Here is a 12,760-nt window from a genome sequence, read left to right on the forward strand (position 1 = left end):
TACCACCAGGTAATGTCTGGGTCAGGGGAAGATATCAGAGGTGGCATCAGTTTGAAGGCTCAAGAAATGCAAAAAATCTTCCCAGCTGTGGCCCACTACTGCAGAATTCCTCACCAAAGTGCCACGGTGAATGCAGCAAAGTGATTGCATCACTAAAATTTGAGAAACAGTTTCTGCTTTCACAGAATATTCTGAGTTGGAAGGGACCCACAAAGATCATCAAGTCCAACCCGTAAGTGAATGGCCCATACAGGAATCAAACCCACAACCTTGGTGTTATCAGCACCATGCTCTAACCAGCTGAGCTAATCTCAGGATTGATTAGCTTAAGTATAGCCCTATAACCTTTTGCAAACCTCTTACTCCAGTAATGTCCTGAACTTCCAAAAAGCATCCCATGCAGTCTTTAGAAGAAGTCCCTGGGCCTAAGGTCTGACTTGGAAGTCCCCCAAAAAGATGGCTTGCGTTGACATGTAGGAGTTAATCTAAAGCATGAGAGGCAAGGCAAGTGACTCAGCTACCCTTTGGGGTGATCTGATAGAGCAAGAAGCACAAGAACTGATAGCATGGGACATGCTCCATCTACCTAGACTGATGCCTTCATGAAAGAGACTGAAACAAGAGTTCAGCATCACTCACAGTTGGTGAAAAGCAGCTGCAGCATGGAACAGAAGGCTCAGGAGGATGGCTATCCTCATCCTGGGGACTCCTGCTGCCCAATGGCTCTCTTCCTGTGAAATCACTGAGGCTAATTTGGGGGGGGGTGTAATTTCTTCTAGGACAGCCTAAATGAAGAGGTGGGATGGGGGGAGGAGCCAGCCTCTCCCCACCTCTCCCTCTCTCCTGGGATTGCACACAGGCAGTGGTAAGCGATAAGGTGCACTGTGCCAAGTGCCCCTTAGGCAACACCAGCCACTTTGGCTCTCATTCACAAGTTCAGAACATCCTCTCCTGCAAGGTTGCCATGGAGGCACCTGACCAAACAGACTTCTCATGGTAAAAAAAACAGTGAGAACTTTGCTGATCAGTGACCCAGGCCAGGTCCTGATCACTTGTCACTTCCATCCCTTTGTTTCAGCTGGAGATGGATTGCTGTTGTGCAGCTTGCAGCAAGGGCTCACCCTGCACACAGCAGGCAGTGTTGTCATTTGGGACAGAGCTCAGTAGCTCTGGATCAGATTATGGGGATATGGATCTCCTTAGGTTTGGCTTGAGAATGGCAGCAAATCCTTGCATGTGTGTAAGGAAGCACTGTAGAAACATTACCACCAGCCAGCAACCACTAATGAGCTAATGATTTTGCCTTTTCCTTCCCTTCATACAATGAGGAAAATGGAAATAAATACTGGCCCACAGAGGTCTTTACCAGTGCCCTGCAACACCCATTAGTCATGACACCATCTGCAAGGAGGAGTCCTCAGGAACTGCTTCCAGTTCTTCATTGTTCATGTCTGGGTCTGAAAGGTCTGGGGCAGACAGCCTTTTGGTTCTGTTTTTGAACCTGAGGGTCGGGTTAAACTCACAAATTAAATATGTGAGAAAGTTTCCAGCACTGATGGCAACCTGTACAGAGCACAGACAATTGGGCTGTTTAACCAGCCTGGCCTCCAGAAAAGCATGGTCACCATGTAAAATGCCTGTTGTGAGCAGTACACAGATTGCATTAACTCAAACTACATCTTGAGACTTGTGAGAGAGAGTGTTAGCACAGGCTGAAATGTACCAAATACCATCCTAATAACACAGACAGCTACAGTTTTGTGCCCGGAAATATTTCTCAGTGCTGTTTAACAGCGCTGACGCAGCCTAAGACTTCCATATCTGAGTCCCAACATGGTGTTACTCAAGCTGTTGGGATCTCTTTGTCTGACAAAAGCAGATTACAAGATGCACAGAAATTTTCAGCCAGCTTGGGATCCCTGTTTCCAATGCTCTCCATACTCTTTTTCCAGATGGGGTTGGGAAGACTGACCTCTGTTTTGCCTCTGTCACCATGCCACTATGCACAGGGGCTGTTAGTGCTAGCTAGTATTGCGTTTGTCTCAAGTGAATATTTCACTGCTTACCTGATTGAGATAACTAGCCAGAGGCCAGATATCCCAACTGATTACAGAAATCAGCTTTGGGTTCATCTAAATCAGTCCTAGGCTCCCAGACGAGGAAGACTGGACACTTTTTACTTTGATGAACACATTCTCTCTATTCTTGTTTCTTTGTGTCCTTCACAAAGAAAGAGGTCACATTACTGAGAACAACAATCACAGAGTCAGAGAATCACAGAATAGGTAAGTTTGGAAGGGATCACAAGTGGGGTCATCTGGTCCAACCTCTCTGCTCAAGCAGGGTTATTCGAGAGCACATTGCACAGGATTTCATCCAGACAGTTCTCAGATATCTCCAGTGAGGGAGACTCCACAGCCCCTCTGGGCAATCTGTTCCAGTGCATGGTCACCCACACAGTAAAGAATTTTTTTCCTTTGTCTTCAGGTGAACTTCCTGTGCATCAGTTTCTGTCCATTGCCTCTTATCCTATTGCTCAGCACCACTGAAAAGAGCCTGACAGGCAAACTTACAAATTTTTTGTCTAAAAAACAATTTTCCCTCATAAAGCATGAGCCAGATCTATCAGTAATCATAGCCAGAGAGGTCCAGATTCTGGAAGACTTCTGACAGGAGCTGTACCCACTGAGGCCAGCACTGGGGAGATCTCTCTGACCCTGTCCCACCATGCTCCTGCTACCGTGTTTGCTCAGGTGCGCTCTGTGTTCCTTGTTTAGCTTTGGCAGACCTGGCTTTTGGTCACAGGAACATACATTTGAAGGATCTGCATCAAAGCCAGTGACTGACAGCTGCACAGGTGTCACAAATCCAGACAAAGTCTCTGCAATAGAGAAAGCAAAGTATGGTTGTGTAGAGTTTCTAGTTCTTCAGTTTCTTTCTCTAAATGGCCTCCAAGAAGGCCTTTGTGTAGAAGTGCTGAGCCAAGAGACCATGGGGAGTAAGGGATCTATCCCTCCTGAAAGCACCTGTCAGCTGGAGCGAAGGACATAGTGCATACTAACAATGTAAAACCATATAGGTACCTTTTCTCTACGGATGACTTGAATCAAAATTTGAAAAGGAAGAATAGAAGACTTAGTAAAGGTCACACCTGTGATTAATGGATGACATTGTCTATGGTTCAGAGTGAGAACAAGGACCTTGGAAATCACTCTAGTGTTTTAATATCTTTGAAGAAAACAAAAGGCAGTAGTATCAATGATCTGTATGAGAGGAGTACCAGAGAAGCACTGATGTTTGCAGAGCACTTTGACAGGAGGCTGTGCAGAGAGGAGAAAGTCATCACTTTCTTTGAAGAATCACAGCTGTTAAGAGAGCCTGTAGTGCAGAATAATTCATCAAAGCAACTGAATCATTCCTCATTCTCTTCTAGACACTTGTCACCAACTTCATACAAGCCCCAGACCTCCTCCATTGTTGCTTTCTTTCCAATCACAAACTTCATGCTACTAATTACCAACATTTCCAGTTTTCCTCTTGCACACACATGCACACACTCTAACTACTGTGTAGCATTTTCAAAGACAATAAGATTTTATTTCCTTGTGTTCTGTTTGTAAAGTATATCTTTGCATTTAGGATATTTCATAGTCCACGCAGGGTTCATAAAAATCTGCAAGGCCAAAATGTTTCTGCAACCTGACTACCATCTATAACATAATGGAATCCCTTGAAAGAATCTTTCCATAATGCCAAAGTAGATTGCTGCACCCTCTTTCTGCTGCTTTGATGGCAGATTTGTCCACTGCACCAAAACCAAGCAAGGAATTAAGAACACACCTGGACAAACACAGCAGAAGGAGCAGGAACTGATTGGGTCAGAAAGCTTGAAGGCAACATAGTGTAAACTGTTTAATGCTTCTCTCAATGCTTGGCTCCTATACCAAGATCATTCAAAGAGCTGCAAATCTCATCAATTTTTTCCCAGAATTCTAGTGCAAGCTTTTAGATTGCAGGATTTAATTTTTTCAGTTGGAATTGAGCTTTGGAAAATTATGAAACAAGGCCCACAGGAGTTTGGAAACCAAAACAAGAAGGTGCTCAAGCCATGGGCAAAGCTGTTGATCTCTCTTCAAAGAACAGGTGTGAACCCTGAAACCTGTACCTTTGCACAGTTTTCACAAAAGGGCACAAATAACTCTTTTTCCTGTAGTCTTTCCCGAGGTCTTTACATAGAACTTGAGTGTTGTATGTAGAAACTAGAGTGTAACAACAACTCTACAACATGCCTGATCATTCCACTGGTCATCATCAGTGCCAGCAACAGGTGTACAAAGAACCAGTCTGATTGACTGGTTCAGTAGCACCTTGTACTAGCAGCATGGAGCAAGCCATAAGGCACAAGACTATAGTCCAAATCTGATGCTAAAATAAGAGCTGAACTTTGTTAGTCATTTGTTTTTAATTTGGGAAAAAAAAAAAAAAAACAACAACAAAACAATTCTGGGATATTTTTGCTATTTTTGCTACTGCGGGACTGAAAAAAATAATAAGCATGCAAACTTACAGGCTCAATTTCAAACTTTAGGGCCAGTTTGCCTTGTTCACTTGCATTATTCTCTGCTCTGCTCTTGTGAGACCCCACCAGGAGTGCTGCATCCAGCTGGAGCCACCTGTACAAGAACAGCATTCACCTGTTGGAGCAGGTCCAGAGGAGTCTACCAAGTTGATCAGGGATCTGGAGCACCTCTCCTATGGAGACAGACTGAGAGAGTGGGGGTTGTTCAGCTTCGAGAAGTGAAGGCTCTGGGGAGACCTTTTAGAGCAGCCTCCTACTACCTAAAGGGAGCTTTAAGAAAGATGGAGAGACTTTTTAGCAGGGTCTGGAGCAAAGGGGCAAAGTTTTAAACTGAAAGACAATAGATTCAGGTTGGATATAAGGAATACATTCTTTATGATGAGGGTGATTGCACAGAAAAGCTGTGGATGCCCCATCCCTGGAAATGTTCAAGGCCAGGTTGAACAGAGATTTGAGCAACCTGGTCTAGTGGAAGGTGTCCCTGTCCATGGCAGGGTGGTTGGAACTAGATGATCTTTAAGGCCCCTTCCAACCCAAACCATTCCGTGATTCTGTGAAGAGTTTGTAAGGAATCTACCTTTAGAAAGCTATGGAAGTCAGCTGGTTGAGTAAACAGAGGAAAGGTATTCTGTTCCTACACTGGAAATTGCTTTACTCCTGGTACAGAGCAGTCAATGTCTTCCTTGACTTCCTAGGGATAACCTCCATTTTTGGAGAAAAACATAGAATTCACCTACAAAGAGTCCAAGAAAACTGAACAAAGGGCACACACTGCAGACAAAACATGATAGATTGCTACCCAACCATCACCCCACAGATTTCTCTCTCCATTCTTTACCTTTTTAAATACCATAAACCCACCATGTACTGCAACCCTCCAGAATCCAAATAGGTTTTTGTTTAATCAAGATAATCCATTTCTAAAATCTAGAATTTTAGCATCATCTAATCACAGGTCAGCAAATTTGTTGAAGGTTTCAAAGTCTTCCACTTTCAAAGTGGAAAGCTAGAGTGTGTGCATCTTTTCCCTGAAAACAAGTTTTTAAACTATTAAATAAAGAAAAGAGAGATCAGAATTCATATCTCCCACTGAAGATGAGCTGTTTAAGATCAGCAGTGACCTGTGCTACATGTGACCAGGAGTTACATGGCCACCCAGTCAGTAGATGGGTACTGGTTAGTCAGAGAACAAAGAAATAGTTCTCGACCAGCCAGAACACGTGTTGCTTCTTCCCTAGCCAGACGTGCAGGAACACAAGAAATGGAGTTATAAGGATCACAAGGATGGGAACACATAAACAGGGAAGGTTACAATGAAGGAGAAAGGTGTAGACAGATAGGATATAAATCCCTGAGAAGTCAAGCTTTCTTAATTTTTGTTGTTTATTTAACAGCGTGGCTTTAAAAGAAAATTTTTTAAAAGTCAGTTTAAGGTGATAACAGACATATGCTGAGTTCTGAATATCCTTTTAGAATACAGTCAAGTAATTATGTAAAAAAGTTAATAAAACCCTACATGTATCCTTCAGTGTTTTAAAGATAGACTATTGAGCAAGTATAAGTCAGTAGTGAATGTCCAGAAAATGCTTTACAAAGGTGTTCAGCCAGGTTTTAACAAGAGAAGTCTGTTCATGCCTCCACAGAATATTTCCTTTTTTTCTATTTATTCACCTGGTTCAAAGTACTGACTAGCTTATTCAAACTGAAAAAGCCTTTGGGGACTGCAAAAGCATGGAAATTGCTTTTGCTCTCTGTATCTGCAAATAGGAACTAGTTGTGAGGAGCTAAGCTCTATGATTTCTGAAAAACAGAGGAACACATTGACCAGAAAAAGAGAAAAAAAATCAATCAGTTAATTATTTTTTGAGCGATAAATCTTGCCTTGTTTAAATTGAATCCATGTAAATGTCAAAAATGTTTAGACAAGCTTACCTTCAGTGAATCCAAAACATCTAAGGTAGCTTTATTTAACGACAAATTTTAAGTGCTGAGGGCTTTGTGCAGTAATTGAAGTCTAGATTCCATTAAGTTATATAGGAATGAATTGTGAAATGAAAAACCTGATATTTATCTAATTAAATTCTTGTCATGAAAAACTGCTAAAAGTGCAGACTCTAAAACATTAACCTAGCAGGGTTGATCAAACATGCACAGCCATAGCACACACCTCTGGGTAACAAAAATAGGTTTAAAAGGCAACATTGACAATATTTGCTCAGTGTATACAGGTTACCAGCTCAAAAGAAGATGAAATTGATTAAATAAAAGCTTTTTATTTCTCATCGAAATGTATTTAAGCAAATAATTCAAAGCACTTCAATTGCCATCAGTTGACCTTGGAAACATTGCAGTTGTGACTTTTTTTTGTGACTCTTTTCCCAGCACAGAGACCTCCTGTCCATTCATCAGCTCAGCTCCTTCTACAGCTCAACAGAATCCTTCCATCTTTACTCCCCTATCCTGCTGCCTCACTGCCTGTCACAGCTGTTGTAGAGCTCATCCTCTGCCCTGGGGAGCAGCAGGCTCTGCCCTGCAGCACCATGCAGAGCACTCATCCAACTGGGAGTTGCCCTTAGCTGCAGGCTCACTGTCACCCTTGTGAAAGCCCTACAGCAGCAGGCTCCAACAGGGAGAAAGAGGCTTGGGAGCAAACAGGGACAAAGAAAGAAGGCATTGGAAAGATAAACCAGCCAGAAGACAGGGGTAGCAGCCTGGCTGCAGTTCTTCCACTGCTTCAGCAGAGCAATGCAAGCCAGATAATGTCTTTTCCATTCTTTCCTCCCCTTTCTGCACCTCTCTTACTTCCCCAGCCTACTTTGGTCTGAGCCTCACCTGATTACTGAAGCACAGGGAAAACCTGAACTCTGCTGTCAGCAACAAGGTCTCCACCAAGGAACATGGTGTGAGCCATCAGTAAAGGGCTGGGAACAGAGGAAGAAGAGAAGAAGAGAAGAAGATGGACAAAGAGAACTTCAGACCTAGGACAAAAAGAGGAGGAAATCAGAGTCTAATCAAACAGATCTAACCCCATTCCAATCCTAGAATCCTTCCCTAGCCCACCAAGACATGCCTTCCTCAGTCACGCCCTCTAATTCCTCATGCCCTCTAATTCCAAGGTGTTCCTGCACTCAGCAGGACACAGTGTCCTTTACTTAGTAAGCCACTTTCCATACTTCCAACATCCTTCTTGAGGTCAAGGAGTTTCTGATCATTCACAACAAGCCTGTGATTCCCGTCACCTGGAAAAGAAATGCAGCATGTGTTCAGCTGAAAACTCCCCTCTCTAAAAATCTTTCCAGTCCCTTCATCCTCTATTAATGCCATGGAAGATGCAGTGAGATCAGACAGCAAGAAGTGAAGTAGCAGAGAAAAACACCTGGGGATATTTAAAAGATAAGTTCAAAGGTCACAGCTAGTTACTATGCCTGGTAGAAAAGGAGAACCAAGAGCAGGAAGGGGTGGAGGGATGCTGTGAAATAAGACAGTTGACTATATCTAGTGATCCTCTCCAAGGCTGTCTGAGCTAAGCACAGACCGCAGAAGCTGCATTTAAAACCAGTTTTGTCATTACTTCCAGCATCCTGGCTTCAGCTACCACTGCCACGCTCCAACACACGTAAGTTCTCCACCCACTTATGACCACAGTGTGCTCACAAGGAAGAAGAGGTCCACAGGGTCAATATCATAAGCCATTCAGACTTCCTGCTCCTGGGCACAGGCCAGCACCCAATACAGGCCCTTGGCTTTGAGACAACTCCTGGCAGGGCTGTGCTATGGCTGCAGGCCATAAACAGCTGTTCTGGTAGTATGGACCTGTTGTTACCAACTCATACACAGGATCCTTATTTGCACCTCCTGAAAAGAAAATAGAGGAAAACAAATACAGACACATAAGCAGCTATTTAGAGAGAGCTCCGTGGTTTCAGGTGTAATATGCATACCCTCAGCCCTTTGTTGAGTATTACAGCACTTCTGACGCTGCAGAGGTTGCCTTTCGGTTTAAGTGGCAGTCCTGTGTTGAGGTGGATGTAAATCAGTTGCTGTCAAAAGACACCAGAGCACCACAATCTGACTTATGAAGAGTGAGATTCACCTTGACCATGTTTAAGCATATTTATCTATTCATCTTTAGGTTCCAGTCAGCAGGGACAGAGACTGTCTAGGGGCAATATGACTCTGAAGATAACCTTCCAGATCCACATCTGGTTTCTTGTCCAAACCTTGGACCTGCCTTCTCAGGTGTCAAAGGGACCCAGCAAGGCTTGTGAGGGAATACAGAGAAAGTGGCCCAGGAAAGCAGATAGACTCTGGCAACAAATGCTTGGGGACCTGTCCAGCACATGGTAAGAGGAACAGGCACTAAGTACCCCATGTCTCAGGGGGAAGGAGCCCTGCTGCTATCTCTGAATTTCAGTCAGACGAGGCGCTCAGCTGCTCCCAGTGATGTCGGAGTTGTTCCTCTCTTATCCAGTAACAATGCCATGGAAACAAGGTCTCCATTGAGGTACCGCACCTGTGTCACCTTTCTGCCTGGGTCACCTCCTTCATCACCACTCTGCCTGTGAGAAGTGAGGCATGGAAAGAGACAGGCACTGGGGAGCCAGCTGAGAGGACAAGAAGTGTTTCCAAAGGGTATCAGTCACACTACAGTCACCTTCTGTGACACTGTTGCAGTGAATGGCTATCCCTTGTAGGGAAAAAACAGTGGCAATGGAAGGAGAGGAGGAGACTTTCACTACCTCTCTCCTCTATTTCTGACTTACAAAGAACAGGAAAGGGAGGGTGAAAGTGAAGGGAGAAAATTGTATCTACTCAAGTAGTTCTATCAAAGGTTCTCAGCACAAGACTGCTAGTGGCTTTTCAAAACCCTTGCTACACTGCCCACAGAAGTCATACTAAATCACAAAAATGTCCACCTTCTCCCTCCTTTAGTCCCTTTGGCTCCATTATTCCTGGAAAAAATCCCACCTGCTGTTTCTGGTTCCCGTATCACATTATAACCAACTACCTATACCCACTGGGCACCTATCGTATCCTCAACCTCCTAATTGAAGGATAATACATGATCACTCAAACCAAGCTGCTAGCCTCCTTCCCTGCCTCATTCACGTGGTATTCCATGTGCCTTTGCTACTCTTTTGTCATGAAACCTTTCATCCAACGTCTCTGCAAAGCTGTAAAGTACTTAAGGAAGGAAAAATTCCTGTATCTTACCATGTAGGTGTTCACAGTATACCAAGCTCTAACACTCACCAGCCCAAACTCGGTAAAACAGCTCCTGAGCTGTGGCTGCTGTTCCCAGTGAGCCTGAAGTAGCACAGAATCACAGCTATGGGTTTGACAGCTCGTTTATGCAAGATTTAACAAACAGCTCAGTGGTACTGCTTGCCTCATCTAGGACAGCACAATGTCCTGGGATCTTTCCCAGATACCTTGATTTGAGGGAAATCAGATTTGTCACCGGGAAATCAATTCGATCTGACCTTACAGCTCCAATTTTTCAAGTATGTCAGTTTGATCCTGGTGAAGCCAGGGCACAGTTCGCATTTTTGTCAGTAACTGTTACGCCCTGCATGGGGCATGTGAGACAGACTGAAGTCTTTTCAGATGCTAATCGCCCCCACAAAGACAGCAAGATAACAGGGGAAGAAAAGAGTAAACAACATGTAGTTCAGCAGCTGGACAAACGACTCTTTTAGCCAGAGGAAAGCACTTACTGGAACTAGGCTGTTCAAAGGGGAGGATGCAAAAAATTTGCAGCTAGTTGAGAGAGAACAATGGAAGCGATTCTCCACTGCTCAGAGCGAGCTTTTTCTCAAGATTATATTTAAATTTTGAAGGTCTACTGCTTCCTGAGATCAAAATAGTAAAAGTAAAACTCTGTTTTATTGATGCGTGTGTGTTATTTCCCACTCATCTGCATGATGGTGTTACAGTAGCCTGGAAGCTCCAGGATTCCAACTTAAGTTGTTTGTGTCCCTAGTTTTACATTCTGAATGTATGTTTATAACTAGACCCATGATTTTATTTGATTATTTTTTTTTAAGTCTTCTTGCATGTTTCCACAGCCCTGTAACCTTAAACTGCAACTTCTGCAGTTTTCCAGTCACAAATGTTTGGAAATCAAGATGTTGTTAGAGTTAATAACAAGGAAGCTTCTCTTCCAACATACTTTACCCATAGCTAAAGAACCAAGAAACACAAATTTCAGAAAGAAGCTCATTTCTATGCATTGATAAGCCCATACCAGCATGTTCTGCTTTTTCCTGTCCTTACATATAGGTAGGGTGATTTCTGGGAAATCACTGTGGGAAGCACCGTGGGAAGAGTTCAAGGTCTGAGCCCCACTGTAAGGTTGTCAGACACAGTCCCCACCAGCTGTTGTATGGGTACACTCAGTTGAAGAAAGAAACACGTGATCATACGATTGCTCTAATTTAAAAAGAATTGTTTCCCCTTCCTGGATGTTTGAGAACACACGCTGACCTGCCATTACCTGTTTGTCCTTCTTCTTGTAGGCAAGCTTATATGGAAAAATGCTTCAGCTCACTTACTAATTTACAACATAACATGCTGTCCAGCCCGCAAATGTCATCCCAAGTGAAGAAGCAGAGTTGTCTGCCTGCTATTCACAGACAACACCTGCTACTGCAGAGCTCTGTAGTGTACAGGTCAGCTCTGCCAACCTTACTTCCGTGGGCAACAAATGACCATCTATCTTGCTGCATGTGCTGCCAAACCCATGGGAAAAAAGGCTGCCATGCTAAGTTATGCCTCCACATTAGCTATAAATCTCACTGCAAGTGCACAGAGCCACTGCACGTGTAAAATGGTCTCAGTGCAGCCCACAGCTTCTGGTCCTGATACACACTTTGGAGTTCAGAGGGTGCAGCTTATAATACACACGGTACTGCTGGTCTGAAGGTATCTCTAAAGGACAGCAGTTATTCTTCCAAGGAGCTGGCACTCAGCACACCCTCCCATCCCTTCCTACAGCATACCCAAAAGTCTCTTCTTCCTCTCCTTCTTTGATCTAAAAATCCAAGGATTACCTTGTTTAGAGGGTGTTTAGCTTTGCAATAGAGAAAAGTTTGGCTAAACCCATAGTTCCACAGATATTAGTATCAGTTTGGGGCACTGCTATTGCAATTATGCCTCTGACTCAGATAAACTGGGGGCACAGAGCTGCCATTCTACTGAACATACCTGGGTGTTTCCCAGACCTGTGCAACTGCAGATGGTGCCTGATGAGGCATGAAGCCTGTTAGGAAAGTTTCCTCTATCAAAAAGAAAAGAAAAGCACCACGAACGTGAACCTGCAGGACAAGTTTGTGCATGTTCTGTGCCACGCGGCCACAAAGTTTTTAATCTAATTATCTAGTACATAAGATGTACTACCATGTGGAATAAGTCTGGTACCCAAGGGGAGCTTGGACACCACACTTCTAAACCTGCACCCCAAAATGGAAGAATCCTTTTTCATGCTCTAGACGAGTAAATTTCAGCCACTCCCTGCTGCCCCGTAGAGGTCTCTGCATTCTGTTGTGGGGATTACTAAAGGTCACTAAAACACAAGCCTGCTGTTAGTGCACATGAATTTTTGCAATATAGAATTCTAAATTTACATTCTAAATGTAAAACTTTCAGGAAGACATAACTTTTTTTTTTTTTTAAGAAAAAAAGCTTATGAACAGCTTTATGAGACTTTCTCTTCACTTTTCAACTACTCCTTCTTTGATTCTCTCACCCAAACGAAAAGATGCTCTGAAAATGGTTGCAGTCCCTCTTCACTGGCACCCTGATCACATAAGGTGTCTCCAGTGTGCCTCCTGGAATCTTGTACAATACCTAGGATAGCTGTCCAGCTTAAATGATCTCCTTTGTTTCAGCTTGTGTACACGGACATGTCATTAGGACTCCTACGATTTTAGAGTTGCCATGAAGCCATGTTCCACAATGTAATTTATTTTAACATGCAGCCAGCTCTGGCAGAGCTGCTTGAGGATTTCTAGTTTGAAGTGAGTCAGGACAGTGAGCAACACATAAAAGTCAAAAAGGCCAGAGAAGAGAAGACAAAAATTATACCTATTTACAATAGATCTGGCTTTTGTTTGCCTTGATGTGATTTTACCTTCATAAAAGAGCATGAATTTCAAGAAAGGGAAGTAGAATCACAACCTA

This window comes from Chiroxiphia lanceolata, chromosome 2 (genome assembly GCF_009829145.1).
Source record: "Chiroxiphia lanceolata isolate bChiLan1 chromosome 2, bChiLan1.pri, whole genome shotgun sequence".
In the NCBI taxonomy this organism is placed as follows: Eukaryota; Metazoa; Chordata; class Aves; order Passeriformes; family Pipridae; genus Chiroxiphia; species Chiroxiphia lanceolata.